At 38.5% G+C, this 19,995-nt stretch overlaps 1 long non-coding RNA gene across 2 annotated transcripts in view; it reads left to right on the top strand.

Moving 5' to 3' along the window:
• Positions 1–19,995, top strand: part of LOC141414073 (uncharacterized) — a 94,086-nt gene that overhangs the window by 46,796 nt on the left and 27,295 nt on the right. The window contains exons 2-4 of one of the 2 annotated variants that reach the window (XR_012439170.1): positions 7,169–7,359; positions 8,285–8,471; positions 12,974–13,020. This is a non-coding gene — a long non-coding RNA (uncharacterized lncRNA). The remainder of the gene's footprint in view (positions 1–7,168; positions 7,360–8,284; positions 8,472–12,973; positions 13,021–19,995) is intronic. The other variant, XR_012439171.1, reaches the window with a different exon arrangement.

Here is a 19,995-nt window from a genome sequence, read left to right as displayed (position 1 = left end):
TCTCTGCTTCCTGAGTAGCTGGAATCATATAGGTGCACCACCGCACCCACCTGGCAAGGCTCCTATGTCTTTTTTTCTTTTCTTTTTTTTTTTTTTTTGTGTTACTAGGGTATGAACTCAAGGCTTTGGGCTTATTAGGCAGATGCTTTACCACTTGAGCCTCGTCCTTCCTAGTTCTTATAGCTTTATATATTTTTTGAGACTGAATGTGTCTTATGTTTATGCCTGGCGGGCTTGGACTGTGGTCTTCCTATTTATGCTTCCTTTGTAGCTGGAATCACAGGTATATGCCTCTGTGCTCAACTTTTAAAAAAAATTTTTTTATTATTCATTTATTCACATGTGTGTACATTGTTTGGGTCATTTCTCCCCTCTGCCTCCTCCCCCCTCCCTCCTCACTTCCAGGCAGAAGTTAAAAATATGCATGCCCCAAATTTGAGTCTGGATGAGGAAGAGTGAATTTTCTTTGGGGAGATCTTCTTTTTTCTTACTGTTGTTCTGGGGCTACATTGTGACATTTACCCAAGTTCATACAATATATATCATAGCTGAATTCACCTCCTCTATCATTCTCCTTTAACCGCCTTCTCCACATTCCTGGAAGAGTTTCAACAGGTCTCATTTTTCCATTTTCATACATTAGTACATCATATTTCCACCATATTCACCTCCTACACTCTGTCCTTATAACCTCCCCCTTCCCACTGGTGCCAACACTTAGACAGGACCTGTTTTACCTTCCTGTTCTCCATTTTTTTCTTTTATTGTTGTGCTGGGTGGGGATACATATGACATCTACATTTGCAAAGGTTCTTACAATGTTATTCTCCATTTTTGAAAACCCCTTTTTTTTGTATAAAATAGCTGTACAGGGGATTTTGGCATTTCCATGCATATATATATAGCATAATCTGGATTGGCTCATCCTCTCTGTTTTTCTCTTTTCTACCTTGGTCCCCTTCTTATGGTAATTTCAACAGGTTTTAAATTCCACATTCATTTTTGCATAGGAAGTACATCAGCCGTATTAATCTTCTTAGCTTGCTTCTTTTATACCCTCTCCCCTCTTATTAGTGTGAGGACACCAACAAGTTAGTTGTCTTTGTGTCAGCCAGGTGAAAGGTGTCTTGGAGTAGGTCAGCCCTTTAACATTTTGTGCAAGGCCATAGACCACAGTCTTATATGAAGCTTTTTCTTTTTCTTCTTTTTTTTTTTTTTAACAAATGTACATTGTTCATCACAAGAGGCAGAAATGATGTAAGTGGATGAAGAGGCACACACTCATTACCACTGAGAGAAAATGAAAGTGAAATGCCAGCTTTGCTCTTCATGTATAAGCATGCCTCTTCACTTGGCATTTGCAAGAAAAGAGGGAAAATGATAACCACGTCAAACCTTAGTTCTGGGAAGTATGTCAAGAAACAGTGGTGAAAAGAAAAGTTCCTTGTGCACAATTTGCAGAGGTAATGGGTCACAGCATGATTCAAAGATTCTGGCCTGGAAGCCTTCTTCAGGGCACTAGGAAAGGAATCAATATCTCTGTTTGGAGGAAAAAGAACTTTGATGTGAAGAAATTAACATGATGCCATGGGATTAACATCAAAAGGAAGAGAAATAACAAGTAACATTTTTTTTCCCCCACAAATCTCATTCAAGTCACTTACCCAAAACACTACTGGGAATGTCAACATATGTTTATGTTTTGCTTTACAAGCCTAGAAAAAAGTGTGCAATTTTCAGATGTTTTATCCAAGTCCCTTAGTACTAATCACCCTCACTTGACAGATAGGCAGGGCCACCTGCATTTATAAGACTATAAGGAAATGGGACTGCAGTTAACCCAGGCTTTACACATTGGAGGACTACAGTATCCAGGATGCTGAGGTTTTTCACAGGGATCAGAAGCAGAAGGTGGGCCAGGAACACGCTGCTAGCAGTTCTTCTTTTTGGCAAGCAATATACATAAACAAGGGGTTCTAACATAAGGTAGGTGTCGTGATGAAAGCAGGTAGAATAGGAATGGGAATATGGGGAATGAACAGCAGTCTCTGTAGGAAAATGACATGGGTGCTTGTTGGAGTGCAGTCTCTAGAGAAGTGTTATGTAATGGCACAGTCCCCTTTTGTTCAATTTCAATAAACTTAACTTAGAACACTGAGAGGGAGACAGATGCAAATTGGGAAGAAATACCCAGCATATAACCATCGATTAACTGGAAAAGTTAAGTAAATAAAGTAATTTATGTTAGTTCTGCTACCTACTTTTGTAATATGATAAAAACAGAATAATTTTTAAGTCTCCTTTTTCAGGACTAGTATTCCCAAATGGGTAACTCTGGCATCATGCTTTTCTTTAAAGCCTGACATTCAAATAAAAGAAGTGTCAAAAAGCAAGACTGTGACAGATTAGTTATAGATCTAATTGGCTTTGATTTGCAGTTCAAATCAAACTGTAGCATATTCTATGGAACAGAAGGAGCATGCCCACTGGGGGAACGTAGAACAGTGGGTGTTGTAAGGTGTAAACAAAGAAACAGAACAATGGAAAAAAGCTGATTGATTAACATCAGACTACTTCAGGTTACCTTGTTTTTAAAGAATTAAAGCAGAGAGAACTTCCTAATGACACTGACTAGGTAGACTAGAGTCCTGTTTTCAGAAAAAAACTGTTCTGCTTTGGAATCTACCTGCTTTCTTTAAGTTTTAGTTTGATTATGTGGAATACAGCATGAGTGACTCAATTTGGCTTGGTCTTGTGCAAGAGCTCAGTCCAAAACAATGGCCTCCCTTAATTTTTACAATAGATACAAATGCTAGAACTAATGGCTAGAATGAATTAAAACAACCAACCAACCAAACAAACAAACCAAAAAAAAAATCCCCAAATCCCCAGAAGACTTTGGTTCCAATACAAGAAAGAAATATCCATGTACTGTGTTCTCTACAAGGAGCTGAAGGACTCTTGAGGAAGTACGCATCCAAGCACGTGGAAGAGTTTCTCAGGTGGATAGGAGCTTGAATTTGATGATCTTCAAAGACCCTTCCAACTCTAAGTTCTATAAACAATCTCTCTTCCAAGATTATGTTTCTGACTTACACTGGATCCCATACCAAACGAAGCCTGAAGTAAAATTTGCTTACTGGGGTTTATTGGAAGGTATATTTTTCAAGACAGTGTGAGGGGAAGAAGAACGTACTATGAGAAAGAAGCAAAGCAAAATTAAAGAGATGCCATGCTCATCTGTCTACCACCTCCTAAGAACCCCACTTGGGGATGACCAGGGGACCATCTTCCAGATAGGCTAAGCAAAAACACTGTGCTTCCATGCAGTCTGGTTCAGAGCAAAAGAAAACTTACCTGCCTACTTCTTTCCATATTTTGTTTCTTTCTGGTCAAAGTTGGACCCTGCAGGATGTTGGTCACCCTGCATTTCTAGGTTGTGTCACCTGGCCTTTCCTCATAGTTGCTAAAAAGCTAGATTCTCTACCTTGAAGTGGGTGCTTTACCTGCATCTAGATGTCTGTATGGTGAAGTGAGGTCATATGACAAGGTCTCCACCCTGCCCCTGCTGGTCTCACCCCCAAGGGAAATTAAGAAGCCTGAAGTGTTAGGAGCCTAAGCCAGATGGCAGCAGTCAGGTCTCTTCACTGAGTGGTCAAGTCCCAAACAGACAGAGAAGACACACAGGCTAGTCTGTCCTGCGACATCAATGCCTGCTTCTAACTCTCTTCTGAATTTGAGCTTTTGATCCGACACTAAAACTTAGGCAGGTGTAGCATTTTGGAAGTGCTTGCCTAGAATGTGCAAGGCCCTGGATTCAATCTCTAGCATGACAAAAACCACAAACAAACAAATACAAACTCAGGAAGTGTGTTCTACAGGTAGGAGCAGAAACCAGAAAACCAAGAGAATGGATTACTCAAACACAAAGAAAGACAAACTGAAAGGAAAGAAAGTTGCAAGACAGAAAAAGATATAAAACAAAGCAGTTTGGGAAGTGCAGCTTTATCTTATGTTTTCTTGTCATTCTTGCCCATTTTCTCACAAATGTGGAGTTTATGTGATTCCACAGGAAATGAGTTTTTCCTGTGACTTGTAGTTCCTTCTAATGCTGACTGTGATTCCAAGATTGCAGTGCATAACTGCATGCCCAAAGCAGGCAGGGATGTCTGCAAAGCTAGCAGGGACTGGTTGAATAGTCCCTTTGTGAACTTTTGGGTGGGCAGAAAGATTGGCTAAGATCTTACTTTATCTGTTTAAAAAGTTTTTGACTGCTTGTGCTTCCCAATTGAGGGATGCTTCTGCTTTCTGCAGGTACACAGCTGACTTTCATAGCCCCAAAAGAAAAATGGCTATGAAGGAGAAATAAAAATAACTGAATGCTTAACATGCAGGAAGAAATCACAGAACAAATGGCTAGCATTGCAAACATCTGGCCCCTCCATCTCACTGTCTGTGCACCTTGGATCCCAATGTTCCTTAGCTCCTGGACTGAAATATTCTGTCAAAGTCATCTGGAACCTTCAGACTGCCAGATTTATTGGTCTATTCCTGGTTATCATCTACTTGAATTCTGAGCTATGCTTAGTGTCTGAGACCATCCTTTTTCCCCAAATGTCATTACTCTTGTTTGGAATTACAACTGTCTTTGAATTCTCCTCTTACCCCTTGGAATCATTCAATTATCTCTCCAGCTGGTTTTTCTTCCTCCAATCACTTCTCAAGCTTTAGGTTTACACAGATTGTCCATGGCCCATGTTCCTTCATCCATGGTTATGGCTTCAGTGGCCAAGTACCTGCTGATGGCTCCCAAACCTGGCTTTCTATCTGGCCTTCTTACCCGGGCTCTAGAATTTTATTTCAAATTATTTACTGGCTATTATCTCTTGGATGCACCATTTGCTTCTCCATTTAAGAGATGTATCAGGCTCAACTGTGTCTGAAATTTACCTCTCAGATAAGTTTCCTTTCTTTCATGTGTACTTCAGTAAATGATACCAAAGGTTATCCAAGTGTTCTCAAAATTTGAGGCTCTTTCTACACTTTTCTCTCTTCTTCACAGATCCTCTGACCCAAGAGATGGCATCACACTCTTCTTCCTATTTCCATACTATTGACACCTTGGCTGCAGGCCCCCAGCACCTCCCAAATCTTTTGTTCTTGAACTTTCCCCTCTGCCAAAATCTGTCTGACTTCCATGATTCTGAGATCTCAGTCTGAAACACAAATCTGCTCAGCTTATTTCTGGTGTCAGATTTTTTAGAAATAGAGCCTAAAACAAGAGTTGAGGTGGTTGTGGTTTACTGAGGGAGTCCTCTCAGGAAAAACCTTCCAGGAGAGAGTGAAGAGGAAAGGTTGTGAAGAGGAAAGGAATTGGGTTAAGTCCAAGCATTGGCCTGATCGATAGGTTGGGGGTGGAGTTCTCCAGCAGAAATACTGAAATTTTTCTTTTGAAGTAAAAGGACTGGCTTTTGTATCCTCAGATGGCTGCATCTCAGACTCTGGATTGCCCATGATATTGGTGGGGGAAGAGGAATAATATCCAAGGCAAAGTAGCTCGCCAAAACAAGTCTCCAAAGAAGTAGTTGTAAGCCTTCAGCCAACATGTGTGTGTTAGCTCAGTAAAGTGCACCTGGGCAAGGTCTCAGAGAAGCTGCTGTACCACACTTAATGGCCTAAAATAGACATTGGAGATTCAAGAAGAACAGAATGAAAACCACTGGCCCTGGTCCTTCTCTGTTTGACCCTTGCCAGCATTATTTCTTTCCATCCTCTCCTTTACCTGTTATCTTGATTCAAATTTTCCCTATTGGCATTCTGAATCTCCTCCATATGCTCATACCTCCTTCTTTTTACTCTTCTTCCTCTTTCTGCATGAAACTCACTTCATTCCTGCTCACCTGAAAAACTCTAGCTCAAATGTCACACTTAGAAGCCATTGTTAAATTTCCCAGGTTGAATTAATTGCTCTTACAGCTGGTTGCCATTGCATTTTTATATATAGTTCCATTATGACAATCTTTGAATTGTAGAAATTTTCTGGAGTGCTTGTTTCTTCTAGATCATCCAAGGATAAATACCGTGTGTCCTGATGTCTGAACCCTAACGACCTAGAAAAAGTCTAGTACTTTGTAAAGACTGCATAAGTGTTCATTTAAATTATATATCTGTGCCCTTTATGTAAGCACAGATATATATCTCCAAAATATATAGTAACCTTAAAGTTCTTCACCCATGAGGCAGTTGCTGACTTAATTGCACTTTCACTTATTGCGATGAATTCCCTTGATTTTGCAATGCTTACTGTATTTCCTCGCCCTTTTATGCCATCCCTATCCTATTTCATTTGCTGTTTTCTTTTTGTTTGTTTTTTTTTTTTTTGGTGAGACTGGGGTTTGAACTTAGGTTATTGTGCTTTCAAAGCAGGCACCCTACTGCTTGGGCCACATCTGTCCATTTTGCTCTGGTTATTTTGGAGCTGTGTTTCACAAACTATTTGCCTGGACTGATCTGGAACTGTGATCCTCTGGATCTCAGCCTCCCCTATATCTAGGATTACAGGCATGAGAAACTGCCTGGATGCTTTGTTGTTTTCACTCTGTTGGAACTCAGAAAATGATATCGAAAAGTATGACTCTTTGGCATCTTGGGTACTTTGAATTAAAGAATATTGGAAGCCCTCAGAAGCAAGTCTGTCTCTAACCTTCCCCTGCCCTCCTGTTTCTTAATGTCATTCTCCCCTGAAGTGAGTCAGAGAAAGCAGAATTCCCATTCCTCAAAACATTTTATAGAATGTAGAACCTCTCTTCTTCAAAGCAAGCCATAAATCCTAGAACAGCTTCTCTCTCGTTTTCCTCTTAAATCCTTATTCTGGAAAAGTCCCTCCCAACACATGGGAGAAAAGAATGCTCCATGGAAACACCAAGAAGAATCTGAACAGATAGATCTTGTTAGTGTATTCTTACTAATTAATTAATTGCTCCCATATCTGATTGGACAAAAGATCACAACATTTTGTCCAATTGCATCTGTATATATTGTCCATTCTTCTCAAACTTAAGACTAAAAACAGAAAAGTTTTCCCTGGGTCTTTTGGTTTCCACTTCTAAATGTCCCTGCCTCATGTAAAACTTTGATTAAATAAATTCATTATTCTTGTCTTTGTTAGTGTGTCTTTTGTTGCAGGAGTTTTGGTCAAGAATCTTATGATGGGAAGGAAAACAATCACATCTTTCTTACCCTGCAAGTTCACAAATCATGAAAGTAGACAACATTCAGTTTCTGTGAAAAAGATTTGAGGGTTCTGAAGAATACTGGCTATGTGGATCCAAAAGACAAATAAAAAAATTGCTGACTAAGGTAAAGAAATGTCTTTTCTGAAAGTCATATCTATCAGAGGTGGCCTGATGCTAAAGGGAGAAGTTGGGGAAATCTCTTTTGATTTCGTGACTTTAGCATGGTCAAAGCATTCTAATAATAGCTCTTTTCTACTTCCTTTTTTTTCTCTATTTTTATTCCAGATTATTCAGGCTTAATTTATAATGAAATTCATCTTTTCAAACACATACTTTGTGCACAATCATGAACTATAATGCTCTTCTGTGACCCAACCATCCTCTGACCTATATCTTCTACTATTTCACACAAATGCAGTGATACCATATAGTCTTTTGTATTTTAGTTCTTTCACTAGACACAGTATTTTTTTAGATTCATCCATGTTTCTGTATGTTTAATATTTTATTCCTTTGTGAGTATTCCACAATTTGTTTAGCCATTCAACAGATGATATACTTTCTGTTATTCACACTTTTGACTATTAGGAACAATGGTGAACATTCATGAATGTAAGAGTTTCTGTGAACATACACCTTCATTTCTCTGGGGAGAAGTTTGCTTAGTTTACAGTTAGCATACATTTTACTTCATACAATGTTGCCAAACTGTTTTCCAAAGTGGTTGTACTTTTTTAGATTCCTAATAGTAGTGTACAAGAATTTCAGCTGCTCTGATCTTCTGCAATAGTTGGCATAGTCTGCCATTTTGATTTTGGCTATTCTAATAAGTATGTAGTGATAATGCTTTGTGATTTTAATTTGCATTTTTCTGATGACTAATGACATTTTATGTACATGACAGATTTCTCTAGAGAAACCGAACCAATTGAATATTTATCTATCTATGTATTGATCTATGTGCCTATGTATCTATGTATCTACACATCTATCTGTCTAATCTGTCATTTATCTGATGTTTCTACATATACATATATATAAACACACAGGTACACAGGGGGACTCATTATAAGAAGCTGGCTGAGGTTTTCTCAACATCTGCATTTGGTGAGCAGGAGACCCAGGAGAGCTGCTAGCACAGTTCTTGTCTGGTTCCAAAGGCCTGAGGACAAGGAGCGCCACTTGTATAAGTTCCTGGAAGGAAGGAGAAGACCAATGCCCCATCTCAGCAGTCAGGTAACTTTTTTTGCAAAGGTCAAGTCTACAATTGATTAGCTGAGGCCCTTGACATTCAGGAGTGGGCAATCTACTTTACTCAGTCTACTGATTCATAACTTAACCTCTCTGAGAAAACCCGTACATAGACACCTAGAATAATGTGTGACCAAATGTCTAGACACCCATGGCCCAATCAAGTTGACACATAAAATTAACCATAATGACTATTCACATATCCTTTTTAGTGAAGTGTCTATTCAAATATTTGATACAGTTTTTTGAGGGGATGGGGATATTATTTATCTTCTTTTAATTAATGTTTTTAAATATATATTTTTGACAAAAATCCTTTGTAAAAATTCTTTTTTTGTTTGGTTTTGTTCATAATTTTTGTGTCCTGATTAAAACATTGCCTAGCCCAATATTACAAAGATTTTCTTCTAAATATTTTATATTTTAGTCAAAATATAGCCCTTTTTCTTATGATTATTTTCACTTATCTGTTACTAGTTACTAAGAGTAAGGTTTTCTCAGATATGCCTATTAAATGATTACAAACCATATATTGTAGATATAAGGAAAATAATTTATCATTTGTTTTATTTTTATCACAGTTATAAAATAATTTGTAAATTACAGATTTTTAAAAAGTTTAGAAGAATAGACACCAAAATGAAACAGTGTTCATCTCTGAGTAGTAATGACTGATTCTTCATTTTGTTATCTATACTTTGTCCTTATTGCTTTAAAAAGTGTAATTTGTATGTTTTAATATACTTTTACTATGTATAAATGGTAATAAATATGGAAGGACAAGTTTATAGAATTAAGCATACTATTATTAAGGATTATTGTTTAATAACTTCAAGAAAAATTAAAAATTGTCATAGAATTGGAATTTTCATCTTAATATACCAAATTTTTTACATGCCCAGAGTTTACTACAGTGTTTTCATTTGTATTTTATTCAAATATCTAAAAAATCTCTTCACCGACTTTGACCTTAGACCTAAATTTTTAGTCAAGTCCTTATAATATACAGGAGTGAAATAAGAAGATTTTACTACTATTGACTTCTCCTTCAACCTACCCTTACCTCTTTGCTTGGATTCACCCCCCTTGGAAGTAGAAAAGGCCAACTAGAATAATTAAGATAGCAGGTGGTGGCTATAACTGCATGAATTCAAGTCACTTAATAAAAAGCCACCGTTCAAGGAATCAGCTCTACTATCTTCTGAGAACTTCTTGCTCTGTAGATGTGGACCTCACTGTGCTAACTGAGGCAATGTGATTCCTATGGTGTAGGCTTTTTCTACCTACAATCATACCTGCAGGAAGGACAACATAACTATGCATAATACTAGGAAGTGTGTTGATGTAGCATAACAGCTCAACACAAGTCTTTTTATTTATAACTCAAGACAAGCTCAACATGAGAGTAGCCTTCTTCTATTGGTATGCATCTGTTAAGCCTTCACCAAACTTTCTTCCAATTTGAATCTGGTTAGAAAGCAGAACCTAAGTATTATTTTTCTCATTTGCATGTAGATTTTCTCTTTATAATGTTAACATAAGTATCAGTCCCCCAGTTTGGTAAGCAGCTGGGGCTTTCTCAGTGTGGTCTCACATGGAGACTCCACTTCAGTCTAGATCACCAACTCTAGTTTGAGGTCACAGACAGCTAAGCACTATGTAGCATCTTCTCCTAATTTTATCCATATCTCCCAGTGTCATTACTGAATTAAATGATTTCGGCTAACTAAACCTAGTATGTTCATCTTCAATTCAACACTGTTTCATTCAGGGCTATGCTAAACAATAGCTTCTGAAGGAGGCAGAGAGAAGTTGTGTCTCACTTAGCCCCACATATCTTGTGGTTCTGTAACAGCTAGCTAGAGACCTATGAAGCTTCCCCTATCGTTGTTTGGCTGGAAAGGCAAACAACCCAGAGAGTCCTTTCTGGAAAGTAGGTGTTGGAACATTCTGCCTCTTAATTTCAGACCACTGGATCAGTTCTAGCCTAGCCCAGACTTGACTCTTCCCAAACGCATGCTCACGTTGCTAACAGTGCCAGTTTTCAAATCATCCATTCAGTAGCAGTGAATATCACTTACTATGAAGGCAACACCTAATTACTCAAAACACACATTAAAGTTTATAGTGAGTATTCACCAAATCAGACAAATTGCTCTTTCTTTCTGTTCTTCTCCACTTCTTTAAGTGTTTGTAAGCAGAGCTCATTAAGACTTCTGAATGACATTGTTTATCATCTACCTTTCTCCTTAGTTTTTAATTAATATTTGGGTTCTGTAGATTCAAGCAACTTTTTAAAAGCACACACAAGCCTTCCTTGGCAAATCCAGCAACCTCTGGTTTTCCTGATCCCCATAATCCGAGTCTGAGATCACCATACAGCTGCCCTGAACACAGAATAGCTACCAGTGAAACACAGCACCCCACCTTCTGGACCCCTGACCCCCTCACCAGCTCAGCTGCATTTTTCTTCAGAGACTGTATACTCTTTAATTACACTGTATAACTTATCTGTTTATTACAGCTACTAATATAAAATGTAAGTTTTAAAATGTAAGTTCCAGAAGTGCAGGGATGTTTGTCTTCCTCAGGAACATAGGTTGAATACCTGGAGCAATGCCTGGCACACAGCAGACCCTCAGTAATATTTACTGGGTGAACAAATTTGTGATCTAATCACCTCCGGAAAGTCTGCCTTGTCCTCCGTAGGAGGACATTTCCTTACCACCCAAGTGCACAATGTCTAAAATTCCACCTTGGAGGTTTTTGTGTTGGAGTTTCTTTTTGACTTCTTTAGGTTGTGATGTGCATACATACTTCTATGAGGATCAACATTCATCTTTCTTCTTCTTCTTCTTCTTCTTCTTCTTCTTCTTCTTCTTCTTCTTCTTCTTCTTCTTCTTCTTCTTCTTCTTCTTCTCTCCTTCTTCTTCTTCTTCTTCCTCCCCCTCCTCTTCTTCCTTTTCTTCACTGTACACAAAGCACTATGCTAGATACCTTGAGGACATAGAGCTCAGTCAAATTTACCCTGCCTTACATGCAGGCTTACATTATAAAAGTGATATTGATGTGGGGTCGTGCTCTAAGAGAGAGAAACAGTAAGTGTGTCCCAGGGAACCACAGCTGGTGGCACTGGTTGCTCAGATCCTCAGACTCTGACGGGACATTCTATAAACAAAAAGAGTGATAAATGGGGCCAACCATCCACTCACTTATTCACCTCTTCATTAATTCCACATATATTGAGTTTCTTTTCTGTGCCAGGCATTTGTTAAGTCCTGGGGATATGACAGTGAATAAGCAAGACAGAATCCTTGCCTTCAAGGGATCTCACAGTTAGTTAATTGAGAAGGTGGATATTAAACAAGAAATTATTCCTTACAAATGTAGAAAGAGTTTTCATAGGATATGGAAGCACACACAAAGGTCTTAACTCTAGTCTAGCCCAGGAATAGGGAGTGGTTGTGCAATACTGAGACTGTATAGGTTTGTATCTGAGTCCCAGATGACCAAACAGAGAAGTTAGCACACATTTACTGAATTTTGTGTGCTATTGTCTTTGTTAGCTGGGTTGTTTTTCACAGTTGTAGTTATGGTGGTTGTTGTTTCTCATATATAAAGAATTGCCATAAGATGCTAGCTGTCTTCCACTATGTACAGGTTGGTAGCCAGAGTTAGGCCTGAAATTTATCACACTCACTCCATAATGGCACCAGGTCTCAGCCTTGGCTGTGCCTAAGAATTACTGCAGAAAGCTAAATATAATAGTGTTGGGTACAGCTACAGCGTTTTAGAACTCCAAGTCCATACTAAACAACCCTCTGCTAGGGCTGAAGATAAACCATTTCTCCTGAGTCTGCTGTTCTGCATTAAGAAGTTGCTGCTTATTCTCTCAAGCCCCAAATATTAAAGAGAAAACTTTGTATTTTAGGTTTGCCCCTTTTTGATATATAACATCTTTATTTCAATTTCTTGGTAAATTTCTCAAATTACAGGCCTTGCCCTAAGTCTTCACTCATTTTTCCATTCATCAGAATTACAGTAATTAATATTAATTGAGTGCCTACAATGGGCCTAGTGTTCTTCTAGGTCCTTGGGACATACAGTGAAAAACATTGGCAATATTGCCAATTCTAGTAATTACTTAATATGGTCTAATGAGGGCAGGACCAAATATCTCCTCATTGGGCAAAATGCAGAGTGCAGGGACATAGCTAAATGGGTAGCAGGCGGGAGAATGAGGAGATTAACTGCTTTGGTTTGGAATTGGAATGTCCCTCCAAAGACATTGATTAAAGACTCTGTCTCTACTGGAGGTGGTGAAACTTGTAAGAGATGGGGTTAGCAGATAACTTTTGCCCCTAGGACATGCCCTTGAAGGAGATTGTGGCATCCTTGTCTCTTCCTTTCTTTTTTGCTTCCCTCCCATGAATCACCTGGTCTTCAACTCCTATGTATCCCTGCCATGATGCTCCATGCTGCCACAGGCTCAAAGCAATGGGACCAGTTATGAACTGAAAATTCAAAACTGCAGGTAAGCTCAGCTTTTCTTCTTTATAAGTTGATTATGTCAGTTGTTTGTAGCAGAAAGCTAGCTAACACTGTGTGTAGCTCCAGAGGGTACACACATACTCTCTTAGGAGACTGGAAGTTACAAACTTATAATTTGGCTTAATCATCTTTCTTTTGGAAAAAACAATAGTTGTAACTAATATGGTTTATTGCAGACAGCAAACATCCTTTATTTATTTGCCAGTCAGCCCTATGGACTAGGGACCCCTTGTGTGCTTTCTTTCCCTCTTTCATGGCTATGTAATGCAAGAAAGCCATTTGAGATTTAGAGAAAGAGATACATTGCTTTATAGAAGTGACTGAAAGTGACTATAAGTAGCATCATTATTTTCTGTTTGATGCTACTGTTTCCTGGAGAATTTATATCTGTAGAAGAGTTTTCAAACAGAACTACTTTGCATTTCTGTGAACTAGCCAGCAGCAGCCTTGACACTGGCTGGCCTGGGACTTTAGCGAGCTGTTAGCTCATTAGAACTTAGAAAACAGAAGGAATCTAATTGCACCGGTCTCTCAGAGTTGAGCATTTGCTATCTGTTTGTTTGGATAAGATTAAACTACAAGAATAATATGGACGTCTGTGTAATCCAGTGTAAAGTTAAAAGAATAACTTCAACCTAATTGTTAGAAATTGCACTGTGGTAAACAAGGGTTAGGAAGTGTTATATAAAGAGAACCAAGAAATATTATAACTAGAAATGGTAATGAACTCTAAGGCACCATATAGATTTTAGGTATCATGATCCACAGACTGCACAATGCAGGTACAGTGCAGAATGAGGCATCAATAAGAGAAGCTTCCTTTATGTCTCTGTCACCAGAACAAAATGTGGCAAGGAGCCACTCAGGGGCTGTTTCAGGAAGATTCCAGGCCACCTCAGTATGTTGCTTACTCTGTGTTGAGAAATGAGATAACCTGAGCATGAATGACACCAAAACAGCCAGTATGAGAGACAGATGTGTGTGTGTGAGTACATGTGTCACTAGAGCATGTAGTCCAAATAAGCAACATAGATAATGACAACAAATGGAAGATAACTTTAAAGGATTTGTATTATAAATGAACTTTTATTCACTAGATCACGTGAACTCTAAAATGTTCTTGAAAAGATCTGTGGAAAAAAACCATAGGGATTCACTTATTATTCCAATTAGTTCAGAATTTAAATCACTTCTATAATGGTAAAACGTTTAATGTTATTTTATTAATGAGACATTTTTATTGCATTGCATATTTTAAAGCTTCACAGCAATTATCATTGAACATTTATGGTCCTTTGGAAAAGACCTTAGAAAACGGGCAGCATTTCCACTGGGAGCCTAATGAGGTAGCCCTCACTGTCAAGACCAGCTGGGCTGATTCTATCTGGGCCTAAGTGTTAACAACACTGAGTACTGGGCATGTGTGGAAATCCATTCATTTTTTTCCTTTAGAAATACCGGGTGTTTTATCTCCACTGCAGAGAAAACACAAAGACCATATTGTCTCTAATGTATACTGTGAAAAATAACTGTCTCAATGAAATGATTGAAGGTTTTCTATTGATTTTGAAAGTATAGCAGAGACCATTCTTTAAAGGGGCGAAGATTTTTCATGACACTTGGCTAAAGTAGTGCTACAACATTCATAGTGGTGAATTGCCAAGTGAGTGGACACCATGTGGAAGTGTCCACCCAACTATTCTACTGACATTTTTCTTTATGAGGTTAGTCAGTTATCTATTACTGTAACAAATATCTGATATAATCAATTCGTAAAGAGAAAGGGGTTATTTTGGCTCACTGTTTTAGAGACTCTGGTTCAGGATTAGGTGCTGCTGTTGCTTTTGGGCCTGTGGTAAGGTAGCACATCATGGTGGGGAGTATGTGCAGAGCAAAGCTGCTGTCCTCATGGCCAGGATGAAAAGGAAAGAGGAAAAGAAAAGGAGCCAGGGAACCGTGATCCCCTTTAAGGTCACACTTCCAAGGACTAGAAGACCTCCCACTGGGCCCTGACTATTAAAGATTCCACTAAGTCCTAATACCCTGACTGGGGACCAACTCTTCAACACAATGAGCCTTTGGGGGAGGGCATTCCAGAACCAAACTACAGCATAGGGTTAAAGCACATCCCAAGATAAGCAATGGATATAGGACAAAATTGAGTTAGTTTCCTACAGTAAAATAGCATCTAAGAATGAAGTCAAACTGGGGTGGCAAAATACCCTAGAGAAGACTGGACCCACTTTTCCTAAGTGATCCAGAAGCCACAGGAGCAGCACTGTTCTGCTGCCCTTCCTTCTTCCATCCATCCCTCTCAATTCCTTCTTCACCCAAATTATGCTTTTATCTACTCCCATCTTCTATCTTTACATTAGCTCTGCCAAGCCCACCATCAGGCAGCTGGACCCCAACACTCACTGGATGGGGCAAGCAGGGGAGGATGCCTGTTCTTCCTTCACTAAGGGCTTTGGACTTAGACCTGGTCATTTTCAAATAAAATGTACAATAATCATCTTGTGAATGTCAAAAACATTGTGTTCATTCTTGTTAAAAATATTACCTTGTTAAATATAAACATTTTATATACATCACTATTTTCATAACTTTACTTTGGCTTTCCTTGATTTTTGTAATCTATTGGAGCCTTTAAAAACAGAAGTTGTCTAGGCCTCCCTGGGCATCTGAAGGCTCTGCTGATGCCCAATAGACATGAGTCTCAGACCTAGTCAGAGGACTAGGGTTTCTGTTCACAGAAAGCCCTCTCTGCTTTATCTGCCCTTGTTCCTGGCTCCTAATTCTAGCCTGTGGTTGCTATCTTGAGACAAGGTCTTCCTATATAGCTCAGGCTGGCCTTGAACTCATGTTTCTCCTGTCTTTACCACCCAAGTTCTGGATTATAGGTATGCACTTGCAGTCTGCTCTTGTTTTGGCTCTGGAAGGTAGCTTTGTCAACCACTGAACCATCCATACTTGTCCTGGTGCTGTATCTTCATTTGATTTATCTCCTCCACATCACTCCTCTCCCTGTGAACTGGACAGCAGGTTGGGCTTTCTGCTTTGGTTTCTCTTTTCCCTTAAATTGTAGATTAAATTTATCCTTAGATCTTTCTTCTCTTCTTACTCATGCAGTTCTAATGTCCTAGAAGCTTCTGTGAGATTTTTCTAGCCTTCTCTTCCACCCACATCCCACATAGGTGGACATTCTTACTTCAAACTTAGAAACCAAACATGCCCGTTGCTAAGGCAACACAGTGCTCTGGTGGTTACACAGTAATCACTTTACCTGAGAAACACAGTGCTCAAGGAAAAAATGCCAGCCTTCAAATGGTGAGTTTGTTGAAAAAGCTGAGGCTGCATCAGTTCACCTCTGACTCCAGGTTCTACCTGCCACAATCTTCATTAACCCTTCTAGGGCACAGTTTTGCCTTTGATTGTTGAAAATCTGAGAAAATCCAATATAACATCTAGACTTTGTAGTATAGCTTTGAAGTTACATGCAATCATAGCCCTTGAAATGTGGGGGAGTACTTAGAAAGGTGTAGTATTCCACTAAATGAATGCAACAGTTCTCTTCTCATGCAAAAAACAGAAGTTAAAGCATCATTATTTCTCACTTTCAGTGGGTTGGGAATTGGGAATGTCTCAGTGGTGGTTCTGGCTCAGGCTGCCCATGAAGGAGCAGTAAAGTTGTCAGTCATTGTTACAATCATCTGATGTCTGAACTGGATCTGCCTCCAAGATGCTCACCACATAGTTGGCCCGTTAGTAAGTCAGGGCAGCTAGAGGAAGGCCTTTCATTCAAAATATCTAGGAAATTTCTTTAGCCAGGGTGCCAAAAAGAGCATTAGGCCATACTTGTGAGGAAAATCTTGAAGGTCAAGGAAGGCGATGTGTGTGATGTTGAACTCAATGTCCACTAAGTCAATATGTGAATAACGCTGTTTTTTCTGCTTATGTGATAAAGCACTTGTGGATGTGTACTTTAATCCCTTACCATGCTTGTAGATTTATCTTCTTGTTTCTAGTCCTGTCATTTTGTTTTCTTTGTACACACATACACACATACAACGGTGCACAAGATTTTTTATTTTCTCGGTGGCACCGGAGTTTGAACTCAGAGCCTCACACTTACAAGGTAGGCACTCTTATCACTTTAGTCACTCTGTCAGCCCTTTTGTGTGATTTTTTTGTTTTTGTTTTTTTGCGATAATGTCTCACGAACTCTTTGCCTGGGACTGCCTTTGAACTGTGATCCTCCTAATGTCTGTCTCCTGAGTGCCAGGATTATAGGCAAGCGCCACTGGCGCCTCCACTACATAGTATTTTTCTGAGCCCAAGTTGACCTTGAACTTGTGATCCTACCATCTTAGCTTCCTGTGTGCTGGGATTATAGCTTGTACTACCACACCTGGCCTTTCTTTGTATATTTTGAGGCTATGTTATTTGGTGTTTATAAACTTCAAATTGTACCCCATGGCAAATGGAAACTTTTATCCTTATGAAATGAACCTTCTTATCATTAGGAATGTTCTTTGACCTTACATTTATCTTCACAGGTTCTTTTTTTTTTTATTGTTGTGCTGGATGGGAGTACATTGTGGCACTTACAAAAGTTCTTACAATGTATCAAATATATCATACTTGAATTCACCCCCTCTACTGTTCTCCTTTATCCTTTCCTCTCCCTATTCCTGGAATAGTTTCAAAAAGTATCATTTTTTCCATTTATATACACATGTACACAGAACTTGCACTATATTCACCTTCCCACACCCTTTCCCCACCTCCTTCCCCTTCCCACTGGTACCAACTCCCACCCAGGAGTTGTTCCATCCCCTTATTCTCCAATTTTGTAAAAGGAAAAAAAAATGACATTTTTGCTTAAGATAGCTACATAGGAAGTTTCCTTGTGGTACTTCCATGGATGTATGTATTATAGCCCAAACTGGTTCATCTACTCTGTTTTTCTTCTTTCAACCTTAGTCCCTTTCTTATGGTGGTTTCAGCTGGCGTCTATGGCCATACCACCCTGAACGCGCCTGAGCTCGTCTTAATGGTGGTTTCAAATGGTTTAAGAATTCTGTATTCATTCTTGTATAAAGAGTACCTCAATGATTTTTTTTTAGTGTTTATGTCGTTTAGTATTTTGCATATTTTTTATATTCAGCCTTTCTGAATATATTTTAGAATTGTCTTACAGACACCATATTGCTAGACTTTATCATGTTATGTTTTGCTTTACAATACTGCCTGACTATAATAGTCTTTTAACTCAACAGTCTGTCTACATATAATTAATTGGAAATTCATTTAGATTCATTTTGCCATCCTATTTCATATTTTCTATTTGTTCCATCTGTCCAGCATTTTTTTAAACTATTCTTCTTGATTTCTGGGGAGAAATTAACTTTATTTTATTATGCCATTTGTCTTTCTACAGGATTGAAAGTTTCATTTTGTTTCTATTACTTAAATGGTTACCCTAGAAGTTACAATATGCTCACTTAATTCATCTGAGACCTGTATCTTTCTCTGAGATAATGCAAATGGGTAATAACATTTTAATTCTTTTTACCTTCCTCTTAGCCTTTATGTTATTTATACTTCATATTATTAATCTAGTTTACTTTTGCTGTCTCTTAATCCCTTTAGATATTATTGTTACTGTCTTACACAGCTCACAAGAGGGCAGAGGACACACAACTTCTTAGGAGCTCTCCTTCCCGCTCCTAAGAGCATTTACACTTATATTGCAGCTCTCTGGGATTAGGGTGTAGTGGGTTGGTTTACATCTGGTTTCCCCTTACTCTGGTGAGTTCCAGACCCTCTATCTTTTTTGCTCTTTTGTTTTGGCTTTTGCCCATGGCTTACTCAGTTCAGGAGCCAGGACCCAACTTGCTACATCAACAAATAAATTCAGGACATGGGCAGTCTTGGGGCTCCAGCATCTTCAAATTTATTAGCATAAGCATTGTCTTCTCTGTGTTAAGATGCTCATGTTTGTTGGAAAAACTTACATAAAATTGTTTTGAAAGATGAATTCATCTAAACACCTTTACTGAATCTGAAAAGCTCAAAAAATATTACATTTAATTCCAAAATGAAAAAGGAAATAAAGATTGCTAAGATTCACCTAGTGATAAAAATTAAATTTAAGAAAAGTAGTTACTACACTGAGCATTTACATATGCCAGAGAGCGGGCATGAATATTTTATGTATTATCTAGTCTTCACAATTTAGAGCAGTGTCTAGTATATCTTATATATTCAATAAATACTACTTACTATGGCTACTTTTATAATCACTTCTAATTTCAAAAATTTTGCCTTGCTTTCTGCCTTCCAGTGGCAGAAAGCCATTGTCCCAGGTCCTATTCCAGTTTGCTTCCAGTTCTTCACTAGTCTACATAGGTCAGAGAAATATGCTACAGTGTCATAATATTGCCTTCTACATAAGACGTTTCTGTTTTTACAGAGTCTTTGGCTTTTTGTTCTTAAAGATTTGATGTTTTGTACACCCTCAAATTACCTCATGTGTCACTCGCCACAGGACAAGTCTCATTTTGTGTGATGCTTTCCCAAAGAGGGAAAACTCCTTCTTAACCCTTAGTTTTCTCCCTTCTCCCTATGCCTGCCAAATAAAATGTGTCAGTTAATTAGAATTTGGAGTTCCTCGTTTACATTTCTACCATAAATTCTTGCAGGCATTTAAAAACTTCATATTTTACATGTACAATAAAGAACATTTCAAAAACACACCCTTGACTTTGATTCTGTTTGTTTAAGCTAAATCTCAATGTCATTTTAACAGACTTGAACTGTAAATAGTTTAAGTTCTGGTGCCAAGAACCAATTATCTACAGTGAGCAAAACCCAAATGATTTTATGCAGAATGAATCATGCGGGGAACCTCAAATTCTCAGCAGGCAAATTGGCTCAGATAAGATGTAATATTCCT

Source organism: Castor canadensis, chromosome 11 (genome assembly GCF_047511655.1).
Source record: "Castor canadensis chromosome 11, mCasCan1.hap1v2, whole genome shotgun sequence".
NCBI lineage: Eukaryota > Metazoa > Chordata > Mammalia > Rodentia > Castoridae > Castor > Castor canadensis.
Note: the sequence above shows the minus strand (reverse complement) of the source record. Positions and strands in the feature narration are given on the sequence as shown.